This window comes from Chlorocebus sabaeus, chromosome 2, assembly GCF_047675955.1.
Source record: "Chlorocebus sabaeus isolate Y175 chromosome 2, mChlSab1.0.hap1, whole genome shotgun sequence".
NCBI lineage: Eukaryota > Metazoa > Chordata > Mammalia > Primates > Cercopithecidae > Chlorocebus > Chlorocebus sabaeus.
This window is the reverse complement of record NC_132905.1, coordinates 38297214-38322958: the sequence shown is the minus strand read 5'-3', so window position 1 is coordinate 38322958 and position 25745 is coordinate 38297214. Positions and strand designations below refer to the sequence as shown.

Here is a 25745-nt window from a genome sequence, read left to right as displayed (position 1 = left end):
GGACTATAAGCACACCCCACCACATCCAGCTAATTTTTTATCTTTTGTAGAGACAGGGTTTTGCCATGTTGGCCAGGCTGGTCTTGAACTCCTGACCTCAGGTATTCCGCCCGCTGTGGCCTCCCAAAGTGCTGGGATTACAGTCGTGAGTCACTGCACCCAGCCAAAAAAAGTCTTTGATCAATCAGTCCATTACTGAGGGACCTTCTGATTGTTTCTGGTCATTTGCTACTGCAAACAGTACTGCAGTGGCTATACTGAACATATATACCTTTAGATAAGTGGGAGTAGTTGGTAGGATCCACTCCCAGAGGTAGGACTGTTGTATACAATCTATTGTTTTTTAAGAGTCAAGGTCTTCACATTCTGTTGTTTTTTAAGAGTCAACGTCTTGCTCTGTTGCCCAGGCTGGAGCGCAGTGGCAGAATCTCAGCTTAGTGCGGCCTTGAACTCCTCGCTCAAACAATCATCCCACCTCAGCCTCCAGAGCAGCTGGGACTACAGGTGTGCGCCACTGCACCCGACTAATTTTTTTTTTTTTTAATTTTTAGTAGAGACGGGGTTTCACTGTGTTGGCCAGGCTGGTCTCAAACTCCTGACCTCAAGTGATCCACCCGCCTCAGCCTCCCAAAGTGCTGGGATTACAGGCATGAGCCACCATGCCCGGACTCATTTTTAAAATAGTTTGCAGAGAGGGGAGTCCTGCTTTGTTGCACAGGCTGGTCTCAAACTTGTGGTTTCATGTGATTCTCCTACTTAGGACTCCCAAAGTGCTGGTATTACAGGTCCACCATGTAATACCAGCCACCATGGTGAGCCACCACGTCCAGATCCTTTTTTGATCTTGATTCAAACAAACCAACTGTTAAGAAATGTACAAGGACCAAGCTAGGTGGTTCACCACCCATAACCCCAGCACTTTGGGAGGCCAAGGCGGGAGGATCACTTGAGCCTAGGAGTTCAAGACCAGCTTGTGCAAGATGGCAAGACCCTGTCTCTACAAAAAAAATTTTTTTAATTAGCCGGGTGTGGTGGTGTACACCTGTAGCCCCAGCTACTCAGGAGGCTAAGTTGTGAGGATTGCTTGAGCCCAGGAGTTTGCTTGAGCCGCCGGGAGTTTTGAGGCAGCAGTGAGCTCTGATTGCACCACTGCACTCAAGCCTAGGTGATACAGTGAGACCTTGTCTCAAGAAAAAAAAAAATGAGGCCAGGCGTCGTGGCTCATGCCTGTAATCCCAGCACTTTGGAAGGCCAAGGACGGCGGATCACTTGAGGTCAGGAATTCAAGACCTGCCTGGCCAACATGATGAAATCCTGTCTCTAATAAAAATACAAAAATTAGCTGGGTGTGGTGCATGCATGTCTGTAATCCTAGCTACTCGGGAGGCTGAGGTAAGATAACTGCTTGAACCCGGGAGGCGGAGATTGCAGTGGGCCTAGATCGTGCCACTGTACTCCAGCCTGGGTGACAGAGCAAGACTCTATCTCCAAAAAAAAAAAAAAAGTACAAGACAATCAAGGAAATTGGAACACTGGATATGAGACAATGTAAGAAATTATTGTTATTTATGTGTAAAAATGTTATTATTTTAAAAAGAAAGTTCTTATCCTCTAGAGATAAACAAGAATATTTTCAGACAAAGTTATATGCTGTCTGGGATCTTTTTCAGGGGTAGGGTGCATGGAAGGTTATAGGTAAAATAGGATTGCCAACTGCTGAGAACTGCTGGAGGTGGGTAATGGGTTCATGATTCATTGCATTATTCTAGTTTTATGTATAATTGGGATTTTCCAAATGAAAAAAAAAAAATCACCTTCTAACCAATGGCTTATCATTTAAATTTTTTAAAAAATTACCGTAAAAAACCCCACATAATATAAAATTTACCCTTTTAATCATTTTAAGTGTATATAGTTCAGTAGTGTTAACTATATTCACATTGTTGTATAATATATTTCTAGAACTTTTTCATCTTGCAAAACTGAAACTTTATAACCATTGAACAATTCCTCATTTCCCCCTCTCCTCAGCCCCTGGTAACCACGTTTCCATGATTTTGTCTACTCTAGCTACCTCGGATAAGTGGAATCATAACAGTATTTGTCCTTTTGTGACTGGCTTATTTCACTTAGCACAATGCCCTCAAGGTTCATCAATACTAAAGCATGTGTCAGAACTGCCTTCTTTTTAAGGCTGAATAATATTCCATTCTATGTATGTACCATAGACATATTTATTTTATTTTATTTTATTTATTTATTTATTTGAGACAGTCTTGCTCTGACACCCAGACTGGAGTGCACTGGCACAATTACAGCTCATTGCATCCTTGAACTCCTAGGCTCAAGCAATCCTCCCACCTCAGCCTTTTGAGTAGCTAAGACTACAGGTACGTGCCACCATACTCAGCTAATTTTTTATTATTATTATTTGTTATAGAAACAAGGTCTCACTATATTGCCCAGGCTGGTCTGGAACTCCTGGGCTCAAGCAATCCTTCTGCCTTGGCCTCCCGAAGTGCTGGGATCACAAGCGTGAGCCATCGCGCCTGGCCTGTACCACATATTCTTTATCCATTTATCCATTAATGGACATTTGGGCTGCTTCTACCTCTTGGTTATTGTGAATAATGCTATGGGCAGAGGGCCATAGCAAAACCTGTATTTAACAGGCAGAGGTAGCCTGAATAGCTAAAAAGAGATTCAGACACACCTGGGACTGAAACCCAGCTCTATCATTCCTAGTTTTGTTTGTTTTTGAGATGGAGTCTTGCTGTCACTCAGGCTGCAGTGTAGTAATGCGATCTCAGCTCACTGCAACTTCCACTTCCCGGGTTCAAGTGATTCTCCTGCCTCAGCTTCCCAAGCAGCTGGGATTACAGGTGCCCATCATCACACACGGCTAACTTTTGTATTTTCAGTAGAGAGTGGGTTTCACTACGTTGGCCAGGCTGGTCTCGAACTCCTGACCTCAGGTGTTCTACTCGCCTCGGCCTCCTAAAGTGCTGGGAGCCACGGTGCCCAGCCTATCATTCCTAGTTCTGAGGCTCTGTGAAAGTTTCTTACCGCTCGGAGCTGATGTCCTCATCTGCAAAATGGGAATATCACTAACACCTGCTGCCTGGGGCAGTGTAAGGACTAGATGAAGACAGGCAGCAAGCGTCTGGCCCACAAGTGGTAACTCTACCTTGACCCAATTTGCAGGAGAAAAAAACAGAGACTTAGACAGGGAAGTAAAGTGGCACACTGAGTTAATAAGTGGTAAAGCAAGCTGAAACCAGGTCCACCTGGCGCCAAAGTCCATGGCCTTTTTCCACATCAGCATGTCCTAAATGTCAGTAATCAGATTGTTTCTTCACAATTTTCGCCATGTCTATCATCAACTGTACTATTATTTACTTACCATTTTTTCTTTAAATCTACTTCTATTAACACAAATTTATTTTTAAAAGAAACTTTATATAACTACCATGAATGGAAAATCAGTATCACTTGTTATGAATAGAAAGTAACTGAAAATAAATATAAGAACAGACAACAATGTTACTAAATTCTAGCTAAATATTGTAGCTTATCTGAGGCCTGAGGCTTGATCACCATTGGTTTGAAAGGAAACTTGGAGGCCGAGACGGGTGGATCACGAGGTCAGGAGATCGAGACCATCCTGGCTAACACAGTGAAACCCCGTCTCTACTAAAAAATACAAAAAAAAAAAACTAGCCGGGCGAGGTGGTGGGCACCTGTAGTCCCAGCTACTCGGGAGGCTGAGGCGGGAGAATGGCATGAACCCGGGAGGCGGAGCTTGCAGTGAGCTGAGATCCGGCCACTGCACTCCAGCCCGGGCGACAGAGCAAGACTCCGTCTCAAACAAAAAAAAAAAAAAAAAAAAAAAAAGAAAGGAAAATTAACAACTGTTAAGAAACAGACTAGTGGCCGGGCATGGTAGCTCCTGCCTGTAATCCCCACCCTTTGGGAGGCCAAGGCAGGTGGATCATGAGGTCAGGTGTTCAAGATCAGCATGGCCAAGATGGTGAAACCCTGTCTTTACTAAAAATACAAAAATTAGCCAGGCATGGTGGCAGGGGCCTGTAATCCCAGCTACTCAGGAGGCTGAGGTAGAGAACTGCTTGATGCCAGGAGGCAGAGGTTGCAGTGAGCCGAGATTGCGCCACTGTACTCCAGCCTGGGCGACTGAGACTCCATTTCAAAAAAAATTTAAAAAAAACAGACTAGTACCAAACAAATACAGTATTCTTCTTGACACAGAAGAACCAAGAGAGTTTTAAAGGGAATAGCTCTCACCACCGCATTCAACATAATTTAGGATGTTGTGTTTGCGTGTCACCCTAACTCTCCTCCTACTCCACCTGGTTCAGCTCTGCAGAATATAAGGACCCACTCAGATCCCCTGAATCAGAATCTTGTTTTATCAAGATTCATGCCTACGCATGCTACCTTTATAGTAAAGAGTTTCAAAGCTGATCCAACAGAATTTCCCATAAATCACAGGATTTATTTTATTAATATGATGAGTTAAATGCTTTTTGAAAAATCCCTTTTCAAAAGTCCGTCAGAACTGTCTTGGCTCATTGTCCAATGTTATAATGATATGCAACAGCCTATTCAGATAATGAAGGGTTGAAGTGACAAAGGCCTATGTTCTGGGTCCTACTTGTAGGGAATTCTTCATCAGAAAGAAAAATGGACAAAAAGAAGACACAAAAGAAGGTGAGAAAAACTATTACATTAAAAAAATACTTCATGATATGTAAAATATATCTAAATAAAGGTTTTTTTGTTTGGAGACAGGAACTCATTCACTGTGTCACCCAGGCTGGAATGCAGTGGCGCAATCATGGTTCACTGTAGCCTTGAACTCCTGGGCTTGAACTCGCCTCAGCTTCCCAAGTAGTTGGGAGTACAGGTGCAAGCCACTGCACCCGGGTAAATTTTTATATGTTTTGTATAGATGGGGTCTTGCTATGTTGCCCAGGCTGGTCTCAAACTTCTGGCCTCAAGCAATCTTCCCACTTAGGCCTCCCAAAGCGCTGGGACTACAGGAATGAGCCACCACACCCAGCTAAAGCTGTTTTTAAAAAGATACTTTTAGGCCTGGCACCGTGGCTAAAGCCTGTCTTCCCAGCGCTTTGGGAGGCCAAGACAGGCGGATCTCAAGGTCAGGGGTTCAAGACCAGCCTGACCAACATGGTGAAACCCTGTCTCTACTAAAAATACCAAAATTAGCTGGGCATGGTAGTGTGCACCTGTAATCCCAGCTACTCAGGAGGCTGAGGCAGGAGAATCGCTTGAACCCAGGAGGTGGAGGTTCAGTGAGCTGAGACTGCGCTATTACACTCCAGCCTAGGCAAGAGAGTGAGACTCCATCTCAAAAAAAAAAATACTTTTAGAGGATTCTAAGAAGGGAAATGTACAGTTCTCTGTTAGAATTTTTTAAAGTTCAAACTTTTCACAAACCACTTATTTAGAATTGTTCTCTTATGAGGCTGAGAGAGAAGGAGATATTCTGTATAACACATTATATGTGATTATAAAAAGGTGGAAACAACTTCAATGTCCAATGCCTGGGAAAGTGTAGTAGTTACTACTAAACTACTAACGTGTAGTAATAACTACTAAACACAAAAACATAGCAAGGTGTATAATGGCTCACACTTGTAGTCTCAGCACTTCGGGAGGCTGAGGCAGGAGCATCGCTTGAGGCCAGGAGTTCGAGACCAGCCTGAGCAACATAGTGAGATTCTACCTCCAAGAAAAATTTAAAAATTAGCCACAAGTGGTAGCACGCACCTGTGGTCCTGGCTGCTTAGAAGGCTGAGGTGGAAGGACCACTTGAGCCTAAGAGTTGGAGGTTACAATGAGCTATGATCATGCCACAGCACTCCAGCCTGGGCAACAGAGCGACACCCTATCTCAAAAATAAATAAATAACAAAAAATAGATTGGCCCTGGTGGCTCACACTTGTAATCTGAGCACTTTGGGAGGCCAAGGCAGGAGGACTGCTTGAGCCTAGGAGTTTGAGACCAGCCTGAGCAACACAGTGAGACCCTGTTTCTACCAAAATAAAATAAAAATTTAAATAACTAAGTACAAAAATATGGAAAAATGGTTATGACATAATGTTAAGTGAACATTTCCAAATGGAAAATGGGAAATACACTTTGAATACAACTTTCTAAAACTATATCTGCAAGTAGTCAAGTAAGCAAAAACCTGAGTTAGGGTATCATCACCTTGGGTACATTCCCCAACCGAACTGTAGTTATGTCTGCCTTTGCAGCTTTAGGTGAACACTGCCATGTTAAAAGCATTCTTTCAGGGGGTTGCCTTTGTAATTTACAATTTTAACATTAAAGGACCTAGCTTAAAGAAACCATCAGCAATGCAGACAAAGGTTTGCACAAAATAATCATCATTAAGATGTTCTCTGAAGCATTACTCATAACGTTTAAACATTGAAAATAGCCTAAATAACAACAACGGAGGAAACAGGTAAGAACTACAAGCCCATGAGATAAAATGTATTTAGGAATACATTTGTATATGGACTGTAAAATGTTAACAGTAGCTATTTCTGGGTGGTAGATCTTAAAGTCAGTCTTATTTAATCTGTTCAGTATTTTCCTCATTTTTTCCTCAATGGAAATTTATTATTTTTGTAACCAGGAAAAAATTACATTTTTAAAAAAGGCTGACAGCTGAAGAACTAAACAAGGAAAAACATCACACATATTTCTTAGGCTAGAGTCTAACTTATTATTGCAGATCTTGCAAAACCAGTAACTACTTCCACCAAGGACTATCTTCTTGTGGTTATCTTTAGGTAACTTGAACTGATATTTTATCTTACCTAGATGGAATCTTTTATGATTTGCCAGCTAGATTTTTTGCTTATGTTCTGAAATGTTATAATGATTACTATAGTCCGCTAAGCTGCTAGAGATTGTGCTATGAGCTTTTAGTTTCTGTTTAATTTATGTCACACAACAAAAGGCCAAGCAAGTCCTTCCTGAAAGCACTGCTAAAGGTGACATGAAGGACTCCAGAGTGGTTAAGTCCCAAGCTCCCAATAATCTATGGCAATTTCTATTTCACTTGAACCCATTTCCATTTATAGACTATATTCAAGCATGACAAAATGCAAGTGCTGCAAATGTCTTGCCAAAAACTTTAAAAATAAAAGCCACACCCACCATGATTATCACTGGTTCACTCTCTAATGCAAATTATGAGTTAAATAAATCAGCATGCTAAAGATAGATCTTCCTGTGTGAAGAGCTCAATGTTCGCAATCAGTGTGACGAAGTGAGAAGACACAATGTGTCACCATGATTAACTGAACCTTAAACATGAACATCCCAAGCTGCTGTGCAGATGTGTGATGCTGATAAGATGAGCTGATTGTAATGCTCTCTGCCAAGAAATACACTCTAAAAGCCACACCCGAAAGCTCTGGGAGAAAGCCCAGTGTGAAGTCACCAAGAAATAACAAAATATCACCCAACTCAAGGTTCAGTCTGTGGGCGGGGCTGGAAGGGCTTTGGGGAGAACCGTCCTATGTCTTTATTTTACAGATATATGCATATATATACACACATTTTTTTTTTACGCAAGAGAGACCTAGAGAGGTTGAGTCACTTGCTCTAAGTCACACAGCAAGTAGCAGAATCCTGCCTTTACCCAGTTCCCACCATCCTTTCAGGTCAAAATTTCCTATAATGGCATAGTCCTTGACCAATAAATCTTTCTGAGAGTCTAGAAAGATAGGAGGTGTTGAAAGGAAAATAATGAGCCCACAGGGCAGAGAGAGAAAACTGAGGCACAGTGAGATGGAATCTTTTAACAATTAGTCAGCGGGTGTTATATGGGACTTTATCCACTATCTTCTCACCCAGTGTAGATATTTATCACCAGAATCAAGAAACAGTTTAGAGCTAAATGACTCAGAATACAAGCTCACAGTTCCTACCTGCTTCAGCAGTCCTGGCCCTGAAGTTAGATCACTGAGAAGCGTGAGAGGCAGCTTATCTTATCAAACGAGATATCTGTTTGCTGCTTCATCAGCCAAGTAACCGACACCCATCTAGCTCAGAAGTTTTTCCCTTGATTTCCTCAAACATTCTTTATTTCCTCAAACATTCTTTATTTCCTCAAACATTCTTTGAAGTCACTTTTTTTTTGGGGGGGGTCATCATTTAAAATGAGTTACGTAGGTATGGAAGAGAAAGGCCTTGACAAGACAGCCACGATGTGGTCACTGCCCACCTGAAAAACAGATGAACACGCGCATGGTAGAAAGAACAACAGACCTGGAGTCAGCAGACGTGGGGAAGTTACTGAACTCTCCTGAGCCTCTACTTTCCTCTTCTGGAAACCTGTGTTACAGGATTGCTGTGAGGTCTAAATCTAAATGAAACAACATGTGGTAAGTGCTTACAACACTGCTTGGCTAATGTATCTTAGCTACTACTTTCATTGTCATTATCATTGGTAAGTCTTAGTTGGCTACTGATTACCTAGATGAGAGCATCTCAGACTTTAACGTGCACAGGAAACATCTGGGATCTTGGTAAAAGGCAGGCTCTGGTTTATTAGATCTAGGCCCTGTTGCTGTTTCCTTCTTCTTTTGTTAAAACTACAGATGAGGTCTCACTATTTTGCCCAGGTTGGTCTTGGCCTCCTGGCCTCCAGTGATCCTCCTGCCTTGGCTTCCCAAAGTGCTGGGATTACAAGCATGAGCCACTGCACCCAGCCTAGATTCTGCATTTCTGACAAGGTTCTGGGGACACAGTACGTCTGTCACAGAGAACACACTTTGAGCAGCAAGGATCTCCCTAACTCAGCACCTAGAAAATGTTTAATATTACTGACAAAAACAAGTGACCACACCACAACGTCTTCATCTGTAAACTGGGGATAATATGTAGTCCACATAATCTCAACTGACAATTAGTAAATGAGAATGCACAGGAAAGAGCATTCTAAACTGTAAAGTTATACAAATAGCAGTGGTGGTCAGGTACAGTGGCTCATGCCTGCAATCCCAGCACTTTGGGAGGCCGAGGCAGGAAGACCGCTTGAAGCCAGGAGTTTGAGACTAGCCTGCAACACAGCAAGACCCTGTCTCTCTTTTATTAGCTAGGTGTAGTGGCATGCACCTGTAGTCTCAGCTACTTGGATGGCTGAGGCGGGAGGCTCGCTTGAGCCCAGGAGTTGGTGGTTACAATGAGCTATGACTGCACCACTGCACTCCAGCCTGGGCAATAGAGTGAGACCAGGTTTTCTAAAAAAATTAGTGGCTCATGCCTGTAACCCAGCACTTTGAGAGGCCAAGGTGAGTGGATCACTTGTGGCCAAGATGCCTGGACAATATAGTATGACCGTCTCTACAAATTTCTGTTTTTTGACATGGAGTCTCACTCTGTCACCCAGGCTGGAATGAAGTGGTACAATCTCAGTTCACTGCAACCTCTGCTTCCCGGGTTCAAGTGATTCTCCCGCCTCAGCCTCCAAAGTAGCTGGGACTACAGGCAAGCACCACCACACCTGACAATTTTTGTATTTTTAGTAGAGATGGGGTTTCGCCATGCTGGTCAGGCTGGTCTTGAACTCCTGATCTCAGGTGGTCCACATGCCTCAGCCTCCCAAAGTGCTGAGATTACAGGTGTGAGTCACCATGCCTAGTCATCTACAGAATTTTTTTTTTTTTTTAAGACAGAGTCTTGCTCTGTCGCCCAGGCTGGAGTGCAGTGGTACGATCTCAGTTCACTGCAACCATCACCTCCCGGGTTCAAGCAATTCTCCTGCGTCAGCCTCCTGAGTAGCTGGGATTACAGGTGTGCACAACCATGCCCAGCTAATTTTTGTATTTTTAGTAGAGAACGGGTTTCACCATGTTGGTCAGGCTGGTCTCAAACTCTTGACCTCGTGATCTGCCCGCCTCAGCCTCCCAAACTGCTGAGATTACAGGTGTGAGCCACCACGCCCGGCCCAAAAACATTTTTTTAAAATTAGCCAGGCATGACAGTATATGCCTGCGGTCCCAGCCACTCAGGAGGCTAAGCTAGAAGGATCACTTGAACCCAGGAATTCAAGGCTGTTGGGGAGCCAGGATCACACTGCTGCATTCCAACCTGGGTGACAGAGGGAGTCCCTGTCTCCAAAATGAATAAATTTATTAAATTTAATTAAATAAACAAGTGGCAGTGATAAGACTATTAGTCTTACTATTCACAATGCTGAATGTACAACCCTGTAATGCCCAGATTTACAAGTACAGTTACTGGAATGTGTAACAATGAAGCTCGAATTCCCTTGCTCAGAAGAGATTCAAGAATCCTCTAGGAATTCTGGTAGAATACAATAGGTTTTCCAGGGATTCTCAAGTCAAAAGCTCTGAAACTTTAGAACTGTCACTTGGTGGCCAGGAAAGAACCTGGCAGGGAGAGTGTGGCCATTTGGGGCACCGAATGAACTTCACTAGTGATTCTGCTCCCTCTTCGAGAGCTGGCCAGGCTCCCTCAGCCAAGATCCCGAGTCAGCACTGCAATGCCAACAGCACAAGACAGAAAGACAGATGGGTACTGCCCTGGCAAAGCCCACACCTGCCGCTCCACAGGCTGGCAAAGAGCCAGACTGTAGAAAAGCAGCAGGACTTTTTTTTTTGGTTCACAGTAGGAACTTCAAGCTTCAATCAGTTGTACCTGGCTAGCTTCTGTCAGCATCATCTGGGGATTTCCTCCCCACAGACTATAAAGTATGATGCGTATACCTTGTGCCTCTCCTCTAAGGGGTTCAAAATAAACTATGAATAATTCTTCCTCATAGGGCCCCTTACCAAAAAGTCCTCTCATCATTTCAGAGGCAGATGGCATCTCTAACATCTACTTAATTGCTCAGGCCAAAAACCCAGGAGTCATCCTTATTCCCTCACCGTCACCGCACCATCCTGCTGGTTTTACCTACGAAACACATCCCCAATCCGTCCTCTTACCATCTCCACTGCCACCAATCTAGAAGGCCACTATCTTCTCTCACCTAACCTCCTAACTAGCCTCCTGGCTGCCACTCCTATGCCCTCTAAAATTCACTGCCACAAAGAGGCCAGAGTGATATTTAAAAAAAAGTAAAAATAAATCATGCCACTCCCCTTCTCCAGAACCTCCAAAGATTTCTACAGCTTTTAGAACAAAATCCCAACTCCTTACTCTAGCAGACAAGGCCCTGTATGATCTGAGTGCTCCCCACCACTCCCATCCCCTACATCCATCCACCTCCCCACTCTGCCTTCGATTCACCTGTCCCAGCCATTCTAAGCCTTCTTGCAGTTTCTGGAACTTACCAAGCTTGTTGCCACCTCACAGCCTTTACCCTTGCTCTTCCTTCTGACATATCTTCAAATGGCTGGCCCCTCCCTGGGAGCAAATCTCAGCAAAAATGTCACCACCCTAGCAAAGCCTTTTCTTTTTTCTTTTTTTTTTTTTTTTTGAGACAGAGTCTCACTCTGTTGCCCAGGCTGGAGTGCAATAGCACAATCTCAGCTCACTGCAGCCTCTGCTTCCCGGGTTCAAGTAATTCTTGTGCCTCAGCCTCCTGAATAGCTGGGACTACAGGCACGTGCCACCACACCCAGCTAAGTTTTGTATTTTTAATAGAGATGGGATTTCACCCCAGCACTTATTCCTTCTCCAAATTCCCTTGTTCATTTATTGGTGTATATTTCTGTTTGCTGCCAGTAGAATATAAGCTGCATGAGAGCAAGGAACTCATGTACCTTTCTACCATGATATCTCCAGGCTAAAACAGAACTGACACATTCTAGGTGCTCAGGAAATGCTAAATAAATACAATCTGGGGAGGACAGTGGTAAATACACTGAATTTGAAGTCAGAAGACTGGATTTCAGCGTGAAATGGGCCACTCAATAGCATCATGGCTTCTTGGCTTCTCTTCAGGTTCTTCGACTATAAAACAGAGATCCTCATCTGCACCTTACCTTCCTTGAAGGGACACAGATAAGATTAAAGGAGTAAAAGCATGAGTGAGCAAGTGTAAGCATTTGTGTAAGCCATTAGGCACCATATTGTTATTGTCAAGTATTGTTACTCTTTGTTACATAAGAGGAGGGACTTGCAAATTAGTGGATGAAAAGGCTTAGGAAGCAATCTGAGGTTTCTAATCCAGGCACCTAACAGAAGTCTAGGGACACAAAAAAACAGATTAGAATCAGTGGCTTTACTCTGCAGCAGGGCAAACATAAGATATGAATTCATTTAAAGACGTCAAATGCAGTAATTTGCAAATTAAGCTCTGAGTTCCTTGAAGGATATGGAGATGGGACTGATCTCCACATCCTCCATGTACCTAGCATAAGTGGATTTAGCAAATATTTACTGAATTGGGTGTTGAGCTACCAAACCTGACGTCCTACCATCAGCTTTCACCTTTCTTTTTCTTTTTCTTTTTTTTTGAGACACAGTCCTGCTCTGTTGCCCAGGCTGGAGTGCAGTGGCATGATCTCGGCCACACTGAAAGCTCCGCCTCCTGGGTTCACGCCATTCTCCTGCCTCAGCCTCCCGAGTAACTGGGACTACAGGGACCCGCCACCATGCCCAGCTAATTTTTTGTATTTTTTTTTTTTTTTAGTAGAGATGGGGTTTCACCGTGTTAGCCAGATGGTCTCCATCTCCTGACCTCGTGATCCGCCCACTTCAGCCTCCCAAAGTGCTGGGATTACAGGCATGAGCCACCACGCCCAGCCAGCTTTCACCTTTCTTTGCAACCCATTGTGGCACAGGATTACAGGTTCCTGGGCCAACCGTATAAAAATATCAACATTTATATAATGCCATGATGGCTACTGTTTCATGCTTGCAATGACATTATGGTTGACAGACCTGGTATTATCACATACTTTAATTTATTCACTCACGAGCCATAAATGGAAAATACAGTACAAGTACCACATTAAGCCCAAATAACAATAGCTAATGTTTACCAAATATGCTGGGCACTTTACATATATTAAGTTCAAATAAATTCTCAGAACAGACATGCATGATATGTACTATTACTATCCCCATTTCACAGATGAGGGAACTACACCACCAAGGGGTTCAAAATGAACTACGAATAATTCTTCCTCACAGGGCCCCTTACCAAAAAGTCATCTCATCATTTCAGAGGTATTGACCATCATTTCAGAGGTAAAGTAGCACCTCTTTGCTCAGTAGCACACAGCTTGGAAGTAGCAGAGTCAAGATTTTAGCCCAGGTAGTCTGATTGCAGGCTTTTAACCACAACTGCAAACCACCACTGAAAGGGCCTTCAGTATAATCTAGCCTAGTCCCCTCATTTTAACAAGGAGAGAATGAGGGACAGAGAAGCCCTTTTTTAAAGATTCCAACTCTCAGGTTGGGCGCGGTGGCTCACGCCTGTAATCCCAGTACTTCAGGAGGCCAAGACAGGCAGTCACCTGAGGTCAGGAGTTTGAGACCAGTCTGACCAGCGTGGAGAAACCCCGTCTCTACTAAAAATACAAAATTAGCCCGGCGTGGTGGCACATGCCTGTAATCCCAGCTACTTGGGAGGCTGAGGCAGGAGAATTGCTTGAATCAGGGAGGCGGAGGTTGCAGCGAGCCGAGATGGGGCCATTGCACTCCCGCCTGGGCAACAACAGCAAAACTCCATCTCAAAAAAAATAAATAAATAAAGACTCCAACTCTTTTCTGAGATCCTCACTTTGGATGGTATCTCTTTAAATAAAGCTTTACCTGAGATCTTGTTTCCTTGCCTTTTGGCTTCCAGTCAGTTAAAAGTAACAAAAGAATACCCCTGTGGCCTTATAATAGCAACTGTTGCAAAATCAGAGGCAACAGTGAATGGGGGATAAAATACAGGATTTACCTAGAAACACCTCCACTTCCACCACTCAATAGATACAAAATTTTTAGGCAATGGCTGGGTGTGGTGGCTCATGCATATAATCCCAGCACTTTGGGAGACGGAGGCAGGCGTATCACTTGAGGCCGGAGTTCGAGACCAGCCTGGCCAACATGGCAAAACCTTGTCTCTACTAAAACTACAAAAATCAGTGGGCAAGGTGGTGAACATCTGTAGTCCCAGCTACTTGGGAGGCTGAGGCAGAATAATCGTTTGAACCCAGGAGGAGGAGGTTGCAGTGAGCTGAGATCGTGCCACTGCACTCCAGCACTCCAGCCTGGGCAATAGACTGAGACTCTATCTCCAAAAAAAAAAAAAAAAAAAAAAAAAAAAAAAGATTCTTAAGCAGGTCCTTCCCTTCACTTTTCTGAAGCTCAGTTTCCTCATTGGCAAAATGAGGACGGTATCACCAGGTACCTGGCAAAGTCTACGTAAGGATTAAATGAAACAATATGCCTGGTAAAGTATTTCTTAATCATATGCTTGTAGTTATTACTGCTGTAAGCACTTCCCAAAGGACACAAAGACGCCTTTTTTCTTCTGGAAGGGTCAACGAAGCCCAAGTAGAAAATGAGACCATGACCCCAGCTATCTACAAAGGATTGACCTCAAAGAGTTTGGACTACTTGTAGAAGTCCACTACCTCCCTTGCTCTGAGCAGAATGGAGAAGTAAAACTGAGGTTGGGAGTTGGCATTGCAGTAGGACTACCCATATGAGCTGGCACTCTACACACCTACACCTTACCTGTCCCAAAGTCATCTCCTCCTGGGAGTCTTGCCCTCCTCCCCTAGACGCCTCATAATAGCTGGTTGAGCACTTACTATGTGCCAAGCTACTTGACATACCCAGTCTCGTTGATTTCCACAGTAGTCTATTATACCATTTCACAGATAAGAAAAACTAGACCCAAAGAAATTAACTTGCCCAGGGCCACACAATTACTAACTGGAAATGCCACGTCTCTAACTCACTCAGACTTCAAACTGCCCTCTTGGTCTCCCAGGCTAGGGTGCCCTAAAAATTCTCCCTCTCCCCATTTGGGGCACTTTCACACACACGTCTCATCACCTTAACCACTCAGAGCAGCAAGTGTTAGGACCCCTTTGAATAAACAGGTCAACTAAGGCCAGCGAGGGGAAAAGACTTGCCCAAGGTCACACAGCAAGCCCGGGACAGCGCAGTGGTTCGGACCCCAGGCTCTCGCTTCCCCGCCCTCGTCCCAAACTGGGGCCCTGACCACCGCCCCAGGGCCCCCAGGTGGGTTGCGACCCAGGGTGGCCGTGTCTGGGGGTCGGGCCGCGACCCCGCCCGGGGAAGGAGGGGCAAGGCTGTCCGGACGACCGGAGGATGCCCAGGAGGCAGGGCAGAGGATGCTCCGGCTCGCGGGACAGCAAAGCCAGGCGGAGGCGCGGGCGCGGGTCGCAGGATAAGCCCTGCTCGGCGGGCGCCCGGCCCCTCCGACTCACCTGCGGCCCGAGCCGAAAGCGGGCGGCGGCGACGGCGACGGCGGCGGCGGGGGCTGCGAACCGCTGGCTCAACCGTTCCCCGCTGCCCCAACCGTTCCCCGCTGCCCCGGATGGGGAGACAGTGTCCGCTCACTTCCTTAGCAACCTGGCTCAGCGACCCACTTCCTTAGCAACCAGTGTCAATTTCAATAACTTTATTGGCACACGAGCAACGGACAGGGAAAGCCAGCTGGCGGGGTCCGGGCGGGGCTCAGCGCGGTGCTGGAGCTTAGCGGGGCCCAACACACCTCGGTCTCCTCACCCACCTAAGCGGGTAGAGTGGCGCACAACATGGCCTAACTCCATCCTCTGGTATCTCGTGCCTCAGTTTCCCATCTGTAAAATGGAACACACGCTATTTCAGCCGCCATTCAACCTTTCCTAAAAGCTTTCACATCCATTATCTGACTGGTGTCTCAAAGTCCTACCGAGATAACTCCCACTTAGGGTGCCCCCAGTGACTCAATACAAACACCTACAGGCATCCTTGTTGTATCTTTCTTGTACTTCACCCAATCTCATCAGTCACAACCGCGCTAGGCAAGGCCAGACCACGCTCATCTCTAGCCTGCCTGAAATATCTGGTCTCTCTCTCTGTTTCCATTCTTTCGTCCAGCTCTGCCCGGACAATTCATTTTCCATAAGGTGGCCAGAGTAATTATTTAAAACAAATCATGCGGCCAGGTGCAGTGACTCACGCCTGTAATCCCAGCACTTTGGGAGGCCGAGGCAGGTGAATCACCTGAGGTCAGGAGTTCGAGACCAACCTGGTCAACATGGCAAAACCTCCTCTCTAATAAAAATAAAAAAAATTAGCCAGGTGTGGTGGCGCATGCCTGTAGTCCTAGCTACTCAGGAGGCTGAGTCAGGAGAATCGCTTGAACCCGGGAGGCGGAAGTTGCAGTGAGAGAGATGGCGCCACTGCACTCCAGCCTGGGCGACAAGAGCAGAACTCCGCCTCAAATATAAAACATTAAAATAAATAAATAAATAAATAAAACAGATCACGCCACTTCCTGGTTAATACTCGATTTAATAGAGCCTCATTGCTCTTAGAATCAAATGTGAAGTCCTTATTACTTCCTGCAAAAATTGTTAAAACTCTATTCCAGCCACACTGGCCTAGAAGGGCAGGTTCCATCCCCCATGGAATTTACACCTGCTGTTCCCCACTAAATAGAAACTGCATAAGAGCAGTCTTTTATTTGTTCACTCTTGTATCCACCAAGCCTGGAACCAAGCTTAGTCAATAGTAGGTACTCAATAAATATGTGTTGCTCCTTGAATAAATGAATAGCTGAGATGCTCTTCTTCACCTGCCCACCCCTACTTTTTTGCCTGTTGTGGCAGATATTGCTACTTCCTCTCAAAAACGTTATTTCTTCTTGCTACTGGACACAGAGCTAGACAGTATTTCCCAGCCTTCCTTACAGTTCAGACCAGGTTCTGGCCAATTAAATGTGATGTGTGCCATTCTCAGGCCTGGCCCATCAAAACTCCCACATAATTTGATTTACACTTTCTCTAAAGTGAAGAAGTTTATTTTTAAATAAAATAATAAAGGAAATACCAAAAGACACTGCACCCAGCCTCTTTTGGTATTTCCTGAGGCTAATAATTGCCTCATTTTTTCCCCACTTTCATTAGGTATTTTCTTTGCAGGTATTGTTAATTTTTTCCTATGTGGTTAATAAATTAGACAAATAACCAGCAGTGATTTTTTTCAGATGTGTAACATAACAAATAATTCAGCTGGGCGCGGTGTCTCATGCCTGTAATCCCAGGACTTTGGGAGGCTGAGGCAGGCAGATCACCCTGAGGTCAGGAGTTCAAGACCAACCTGGCCAACATGGAGAAACCACGTCTCTACTAAAAATAAAAAAATTAGCCAGGTGTGGTGGCAGGCGCCTGTAATCCCCAGTACTTGGGAGGCTGAGGCAGGAGAATTGTTTGAACCTAGGAGGTGGAGGCTGCAGTGACCCAAAATGACCCCATTACACTCCAGCTTGGGCAATGAGAGTGAAACTCCATCTCACAAAAACAAAAACTTAAAAAAAAAAAAAAAAAGTTCATGAGTTCTCTTTTGTTTTTTTCTCCTGAAGACTTCAGCTCTGGTCTGGACCAGTGCTCTCCAGACCTAATGCACAGCTGTCATACTGGACTTTCCTACATCCTACTCCTGGTTGGGATTCCCTGTGCCCTGGACCTTGTGTCTCAAACTTCTGGATTGTGGATTTACTATGTCATCTCTGTGCAGCACATCTTTCTGTAGATTCCTGAGAAAGGTTGCAAAGAAGCAAATATATTTAGTCCTTGTATGTCTAAATATGCCTTTATACTGTTTTCACACTTGATTAATAGTTTAGCAGGGTATAGAAATATAGGCTGAAGGCCAGGCACCATGGCTCACTCCTGTAATCCCAGCACTTTGGGAGGTCGAGGCAGGCAGATCACCTGAGGTCAAGAGTTTGAGACCAGCCTGGCCAACATGGTGAAACCTCGTCTCTACTAAAAATGCAAAAAAAAATTAGCTGGGCATGGTGGTGCACGCCTGTAGTCCCAGTTCCTCGGGGAGGCTGAGGCAGGAGAATCGCTTGAACCCAGGAGGCAGAGGTTGCAGCAAGCCAAGATCGCACCACTGCACTCCAGCGTGGGTGACAGAGGGAGCCTCCATCTCAAAAAAAAAAAAAAAAAAAAAAAAAGAGAGAGAGAGAGAAAAGAAATCTAGGCAGAAAATTATTTTATCTCAGAATTTTTAAAGCATTGCATTATTGTTTCTAGTACCCAGATTTAAGACGTCTAATGCCATTCTTAATCCTGTTGTGTCTTGTTCTTTTTTTAATCTTTGAAAACCTTTAGGCTATCATCTTTATCCATAATGTTGTATTTGATGATGATTCCCCTCAGTGAGGCTTTTCCTCACTTGTGTTAGCTGGGCCTTTTCAATCTGGAGACTTGTATCCCTCTAATCTAGGAAATTTTCTTGTATTATTTCTTTGATAATTTTCTCCCCTTCTATTTATTTTTTTCCCCTGAAACAGTGTTTTGCTATGTTGCACTGGAATGCAGTGGTATGATCATGGCTCAGTGCAGCCTCAAGTGATCCTGCTACCTCAGCCTCCCAAGTAGCTGGGACTACAGGTGCATACCACCACGCCTGAGTAATTTTTCTTTTCTTTTCTTTTCTTTTTTTTGAGACAGAGTCTCGGTCTGTCACCCAGGCTGGAGTGCAGTGGCCGGATCTCAGCTCACTGCAAGCTCCGCCTCCCGGGTTCACGCCATTCTCCTGCCTCAGCCTCTGGAGTAGCTGGGACTACAGGCGCCTGCCACCTCTCCTGGCTAGTTTTTTGTATTTTTTAGTAGAGACAGGGTTTCACCGTGTTAGCCAGGATGGTCTCGATCTCCTGACCTCGTGATCTGCCCGTCTCAGCCTCCCAAAGTGCTGGGATTACAGGCTTGAGCCACCACGCCCAGCAAATTTTTCTATTTTTTGTAGAAATGGGGTCTCACTTTGTTGCCCAGCTGGTCTCCAACTCCTGGGCTCAAGCAATCCCCCTGCTTCCACCTCCCAAAGTGTAGGGATCACAGGAATGAGCCACCAGACTTGGCTTTCCCCTCCATTTTTTTTCTCTTTCTGGAATTTCTCTTAGTCAGAAGTTATACTTTCCAAACTGAGTTTCTAATTTTCTCTGTTTTTCTCTTATTGTCCCTCTTTTTGGCTCTTTTGTTCTACTCTGTGGGAGATTTCCATCATATCTTTATTTTTAGTGTCTATCTCTTCTATGAAAGAATCTGGGCTCACCTTTTAGTCATCAAATCAATATTCCCTGCAGACATTTGGGTCATAACTTCCTTCCCCTAGTAAGTCAGTTACTACTTCCCCTTCTGTCTCTGTTTTCCAAATACTTACTGAAATTCCTGAGCCACTCATGTCTCCTTTTCATTCCTATTAATGTTCTGGGTTAATACATTTTTTTTTATTCCTTATTGCCATATAGGTGGGTTTCGAGGGAGAAAAAAATAAATACATGTCATCAATCCACTATGTTTAACTGGATGTCTTTACTGCTATTTAACAACAATGTATTGTGTTCTTCAAAAGAGCTAGAAAACCTGAAATGTACCCAACACGTAGAAATGATAAATACTTGGGTGATAGATAACCTAAATACCCTGACTTTATCATTACACATTCTATGCATGTAACAAAATTGCACATTTTTTTTAAATAGGTAGGTTTTTTTTAAAATAGGTAGGTAAAAGGTATGAACAGATAGTTCAGAGAAAAGGAATAGAAAATATTGCTTTTAAACATAGGAAAAGGAAAGATACTTATGCTTACTCATATTAAAGAAATGAAAATTAAAACAACTCTTTTTTTTTTTTAAACAGAATCCTACTCTGTCGCCCAGACTGGAGTGCCATGGCACAATCTCAGCTCACTGCAATCTCTACCTCCAGGTTCAGGTGATTCTCATGCCTCAGCCTCCTGAGTAGCTGGGATTACAGACATGTACCACCATACCTGCCTCATTTTTGTATTTTTTAGTAGAGGCAGGGTTTTGCCATGTTGGCCAGGCTGGTCTTGAATTCCTGGCCTCAAGTGATCCGCCTGCCTCAGCCTCCCAAAGTGCTGGGATTACAGGCATGACCCACTCACTGCACCTGGCAGAAAAAAGAACTTTGGTAAAGCATTGTTGATGATTCTGTCCTTAGCAAGCTGAATAAAGCTGTGTATTAGAATGGGATTAGTAGTTGTAGCTGTACAGTGTAGGGTGACTAACTTGTTCTAGTTTGTACAGGTCTGTCCCTGTTTTAGCACCAAAAGTTCCATGTCCCAAGAAACTCCTTAGTCCAGGCAAACTAAGATGACTGGTCACCCTAGTATGATGGGGTAACTTCTATGTTACCAGTATGTTTCTACTCCTAGCATTTCCTTTCCATACTGTGTCCTCTTTTCCATCTAACCTGGACTGTGAAGTGTTTATTGCTCAGAGGAAAGTTATTTCAGTTGAAAAACAGAGAAAGGACTTTCTGAGCTCCAGAATCTTGGGGAGGAGACTCAGGGAATGAAAGAAGTTTTGAAAAGTCAGAGCAGGGCTTCCAAACCTCTCAATTCTGGAAATTTGCTCAGTTCAATGAAGGGGAGAGATGATGAGGATGCAACAAGAGGGAGGAGGCCAGTGGGGCTGGAAAAAAGGGTCCTGATCTGGAGAGATCACATGGACCAGAGCAGAGACCTGCCTTCCTACCTCCCCCAGAGCAAACTCCAACCTACAAATGATCTGGTGTAATTCCAGCGAGCACCATTGTGTCAGTAATACAAACCAATTCTGATGGTAGCAGAAAAGGAATTTATTAGCAGGGTAACAGGAAGGCCACAAAATCACCAAGAAGTTTCTAGAAGTGGCCAGGAATAAGGAAGGCAAGGCCACATGGGACCACGTACTACTAGACCTGTCTGGTGAGAACACTGGTTGCCCTGCTTTCACCATGGTCACCTGGCCATGGGCACTGTCTCAAGACCATTCTCACCTTCCCTCTCCATAAAGATTCCCCAGTCTCGACTTCTGTAACCCAAGCCCTAATTGGTCAATCCTTGATCACATGCCCATCTCTTACCTGCAGTAGAAGCTGTAAAGACAAACATCTGACCTTTTGGCTTCTATGGTAGGAGGAAGACTGCCTTTGATTCACAAAGTAAAGAGTCCCCAGACATAAGGAGGGGGTTCTGTTGTTAAGCAGGGGGGAAGAATCCCTTTATAACCAGACATCCCCTTTGGCAAGAAGCTCCGTTAGCCCTCCTCCTCAACATCACTTAGTGAGGAGGACCCTCTTCCAGTGGCAGGCATGTCACCCAGGGACCACCCAGCTGGAATTAAGCCCACTGTGTTATGAAACTTTGCTCAGTCCCCATCTGAGTTATCCTGTGAGGATGCCCCATTTTAGTGGCTAAGAGAACCCAAATTCTGTATGACAGAGAAAGGCACCATATACCTGGCAATTGGGTGGCAGCAGAGGAGTGTGGGAAAGGACATGCTTGCATCTATCATGGGTGAGGCTGAATGGAGTCCAAGCCAGGAGAAAGGTAAAACATAGCCTAGAAACCCAAGGATTTTTTTTTTTTTTTTTTGACAGGGTCTTGCTCTGTCACCCAGGCTGGAGTGCAGTGATGCGATCGTGGCTCACTGCAAGCTCTGCCTCCCAGGTTCATGCCATTCTCCTGCCTCAGCCTCCCGAGTAGCTGGGACAACAGGCGCCCGCCACCACGCCCAGCTAATTTTTCGTGTATTTTTTAGTGGAGACGGGGTTTCACCGTGTTAGCCAGGATGGTCTCAATCTCCTGACCTCATGATCTGCCCACCTCAGCCTCCCAAAGTGCTGGGATTACAGGCGTGAGCCACTGCGCCCGGCCTCATGGATGGTTTTATTATGATCTCATCGAGGAGAAATAACTTCCAATGGACTCCCTACAAAGCTGACAAGTGGCAGATGGCCTGGCTCCCCATGCAAGGGTAAAATCATGATGTTTTCTTTCTTCTCTCATTTCGAGAGCAGCACTGACCAACAGATCTTTCTACCGTGGTGGACATGTTTTATATCTGTGCTGTCCAATAAGGCAGCCAACAGTCACATGTGGCTACTGAGCACTTGAAATAAGTCTAGTGCTACTGAAAAACTGAATTGTATTTATTTAATTTTAATTAATTTATGCCTAAGCGGTCACATGCAGCTAGTGGTTACCATACCGGACAGTGCATCTCTGCACTATGAAAATGACAAGCATGGACTGTGGGGTCCAGACGGTCTAAAGTTTGAATCCCAGTTCCATTCCTTATGTGTTAGCTGAGTGACCCAGGGCACATGACTTGACGTCTCTGGGACTCACATTTCTCATGTGCAAAGTAGAGCTAGAAATGCAACTGCTTAGGTTTGTTGTGAGGATTAACTAAAATATGGTCTGGGGCCGGGCACAGTGACTCACGCCTGTAATCCCAGCACTTAGGGAGGCCAAGGTGGGTGGACTGCTTAAGCTTAGCAGTTTAAGATCAGCCTGGGCAACATGGCAAAACCCCGTGTCTACAAAAAATACAAAAATTAGCTGGCCATGGTGGTGCACACTTGTAGTCCCAGCTACTCAGGAGGTTGATATGGGAGGATTGCTTGAGCCCAGGAAGTTGAGGCTGCAATGAGCTGAGATCATAGCACTGCACTCCAGCCTGGGCAACAGAGCAAGATTCTGTCTCAAAAAAAAAAAAAAAAGAAAGAAAGAAAAGAAAAAAAGATACACTGCGGGACAATGCCTGGCACTTAGTAGGTTCTCCATGAATGGTGGCTGTCTTTCCTTTCTTTATCAGTGGGGTCATCGTGTCCTCCAGCAAAGCAATCATTGTAAACGTGAGAAGTCGTGCTGGTGAAAGAGTTCAGTCTTCCTGGAAATTTAATATCATTTGGGGAGGAGGGCTGAAGAGGGGTTGTATAAAAAGACTGCAAAAGGAATTATTTATTAGAATGCAAGGAGGTGGCATCCCAGTGCCCCTTTCAGGAAGAAACAAGATGCGGGGCTTGGACTGAAGCCAACACCTGAGCTGTGCTTGCTGCGCCTCACTTGGCGGAGTGCCCAGGTTCAGAATGGATGGAACTCTGGGACCTAAGGGAGGCTCTAAGAGCTGAGGATCAAGCTAATGGCTTCTAAATTCACATCTTTGATGTTTTCTGAAGAAAGCCAGACAGGAGTTGGCTGCTAATTGCTTCCTCCTCCTCAGGCACTTAACTGGCTGTGTGACCTTGGGCAAGTGAGTTCACCCTTAGGACCTGCTGCTCAGGGTTGCTGTGAGGGTTCACCCAGGGAATGGGTGTGAAATGCTTTCCCAGCTGTAAGGCCCATACATAGTAACACTGAGATAAAGAAAACAGTCCTTTTTTTTTTTTTTGAGACAATCTTGCTCTGTAGCCAAGGCTGGAGTGTAATGGTGCGGTGTCGGCTCACTGCAACCTCTGTCTCCCGAGTTCAAGCCATTCTCCTGCCCCAACCTCCCGAGTAGCTGAGATTACAGGCATGTGCCACCATGGACAGCTAATTTTTTAAATATATTTTTAGTAGAGACGGGGTTTCACCATCGTGGTCAGCCTGGTCTCGAACTCCTTGACCTCAAATGATCCACCTGCCTTGGCCTCCCAAAATGCTGGGATTACAGGCGTGAGCCACCGTGCCTGGCCAATAAAACAGTGATATTAAAGTCTTAGAGCCAGGAGGAGGTCACAAAATCCCTTGACAGACCAAAACTACCCCAGTAGGTCCCAGGACCGGGTTTTATGTTACTTATTTGTATCATCTGTGCTTAGCACAGTGGCTGGCGCACTGCCCGCAGCACACTTATTTAAAAACATACGTTTGACCAAGCGACGTAATTCATACTTGTAATCCTAGCATCCTGGGGGCCCAAGGTGGGAGGATCCCTTGAGACCAGGAGTTTGAGACCAGCCTGGAAAATGTAGAGAGACTTCATCCCTAAAAATTAAAATTAAAAAATTAGCGGTTGGGCACGGTGGCGTGAGCCACCTCACTCCTATAATCCCAGCACTTTGGGAGGCCGAGGCAGGCGGATTATGAGGTCAGCAGATCAAGACTATCCTGGCTAACATGGTGAAACCCGGTCTCTACTAAAAACACAAAAAATTAGCTGGGTATGGTGGTGAGTGCCTATAATCTCAGCTACTCAGGAGACTGAGGCAGGAGAATCGCTTGAACCCAGAAGGCAGAGGTTGCAGTGAGCCGAGATCGCGCCATTGCACTCCAGCCTGGGCGACAGAGCAAGACTCTGTCTCAAAAAAAAAAAAAAAGGGCCGGGCGCGGTGGCTCAAACCTGTAATCCCAGCACTTTGGGAGGCCGAGACGGGCGGATCACGAGGTCAGGAGATCGAGACCATCCTGGTTAACACGGTGAAACCCCGTCTCTACTAAAAAATACAAAAAAACTAGCCGGGCGAGGTGGCGGGCACCTGTAGTCCCAGCTACTCGGGAGGCTGAGGCAGGAGAATGGCGTAAACCCGGGAGGCGGAGCTTGCAGTGAGCCGAGATCCGGCCACTGCACTCCAGCCTGGGCGACAGAGCGAGACTCCGTCTCAAAAAAAAAAAAAAAAAAAAAAAAAAATAGCTGGTGGTGCATGCCTATAGTCCCAGCTATTTGGGAGGCTGAGGCAAGAGGATCCTTTGAGCCCAGGAGTTTGAGGTTGCGGTGAGCCAAGATCATGCCCTTGCAGTTTAGCCTGGGTGATGGAGTGAGACTTTGTCTCAAAAACAAACAAAAAATATATATATTATCATCATTTACTTCTCAAATTAGCACATTTTTTTTTAAGCATCATACTTGGCTGAGCTCAGTTGTTCACAGCTAAAATCCCAGCATGTTGGAAGGCCAAGACAGGAGGATTGCTTGAGCCCAGGAGTTTGAGAGCAGCCTGGATGACATAGTGAGTCCCCAATCTCTACAACAAATTTAAAAATTAGCCAGGTGTGGTGGTGGCACATGCCTGTAGTCCCAGCTACTGAGGAGGCTAAGGCAGGATGATTGCTGGAGCCCAGGAGGTCGAGGCTGCAGTGAGCCATGATGGTGCCACGGCACTCCAGCCTGGGTGACACAGTGAGACCTTGGTTTAAAAAAAAGAGAGAGAAAAAAAAAGCATCATACACAATGTTGGCAAGAAGCACTGACATCCCATTGCTGATGGTATTGAGAAATTGCCACAAATGGCAAGAAAATAAATCACGGCCGGGTGCAGTGGCTCATGCCTGTAATCCCAGCACATTGGGAGGCTGAGGTGGGTGGATCACGAGGTCAGGAGATCAAGACCATCCTGGCTAACACGGTGAAACCCCGTCTCTACTAAAAATACAAAAAAATTAGCCAGGCGTGGTGGTGGGCACCTGTTGTCCTAGCTACTCAGGAGGCTGAGGCAGGAGAATGATGTGAACCCAGGAGGCGGAGCTTGCAGTGAGCCAAGATTGTGCCTCTGCACTCCAGCCAGGGAGACAGAGCAAGACTCTGTCTCAAAAAAAAAAAAAAAATCGTGATGACTAAAAAGCGTTTGAGTCAGCCCATTCCATTTCTAGGAATTCATTTTGAGAAAATAATGAGACATACTCCCAAAGATTTAGGTACAAGCTTGTTCACCTCAGCTTCATTTGCAACAGGGAAATATTATGTCTGATATTAGAGGAATGGAGAGAATAAACTAAGAGATGTCAGTAAGGAGAAATATTATGCTGTTATTGAA

General features: G+C 45.1%; 1 protein-coding gene across 2 annotated transcripts in view; it reads right to left on the bottom strand.

Annotated features, from left to right (window-relative positions):
* KIF3B (kinesin family member 3B) overlaps nucleotides 1-15557 on the bottom strand; it is a 55307-nt gene extending 39750 nt beyond the window's left edge. The window contains exons 1-2 of one of the 2 annotated variants that reach the window (XM_037982897.2): nucleotides 15429-15557; nucleotides 8329-8425 (exon numbers count right to left, since the gene is read on the bottom strand). The gene's annotated coding sequence lies outside the window, so the exon portion shown is untranslated. The remainder of the gene's footprint in view (nucleotides 1-8328; nucleotides 8426-15428) is intronic. The other variant, XM_008020469.3, reaches the window with a different exon arrangement.
* Nucleotides 15558-25745: the final 10188 nt, after the last annotated feature.